This window comes from Pteropus medius, unplaced genomic scaffold (genome assembly GCF_902729225.1).
Source record: "Pteropus medius unplaced genomic scaffold, Ma_sr-lr_union100, whole genome shotgun sequence".
NCBI lineage: Eukaryota > Metazoa > Chordata > Mammalia > Chiroptera > Pteropodidae > Pteropus > Pteropus medius.
The window spans coordinates 3,151,307-3,151,940 of NW_024345481.1; positions in this window are offsets into that span (position 1 = coordinate 3,151,307).

The window sequence follows — 634 nt, forward strand, 5'->3', positions numbered from 1 at the left end:
AAACGTTTGAGCGCTGACACTCTGGGATTTTGCAGTCAACAAGGTTGAACCACCTTGAAAGAAAAGACTCAAACATCGGTCATGTGTTCCCCACGAATCTCGGCAAATGGTCGGAATCCATGCACCGTGAAACAGAAGAGAACAGGGCACCCCGGATACGAGCTGCCCTCCTGGAAACCCCCCTCCCCCTCTTCCCCCATTGCTGGGGTCCTCTCATTCGGTAGACGTGCCTGTCACCCTCTTGCCCTTCGTCGTCCGTTCCGTGTCCCAGGGCCTGGGAGTCCCTCAGGGCGGGAGGTGCGCTAAGATGTTAATGCGGTTACTGATGGAAGCTGGGGTTTCAGGTGGCTTTCGTCATTCATTTATTTATGTTTTCTCATTTTCTGCCTTGAACACATAGTTCCCGGTACAAGGAGGAAAAGTCTCTCAAATAAGTAAATAAGAAGCACACCCGTGGGAGAAAGCGAGGCAAACCCGAACGGCGGGGCCCCGCGGCGGTCGGACAGGCGACGCGGCTGCGCGCGCGGCGGGGTCTGGACTCGGGGAGCCGGCGGGGAAGGAGTTCGGAGAGCGCGCTGCGCCCCCAGGAGCGGCGGGCGCACCGGGCCGGGGCGGCGGGGCCTTGTCCCGGGGG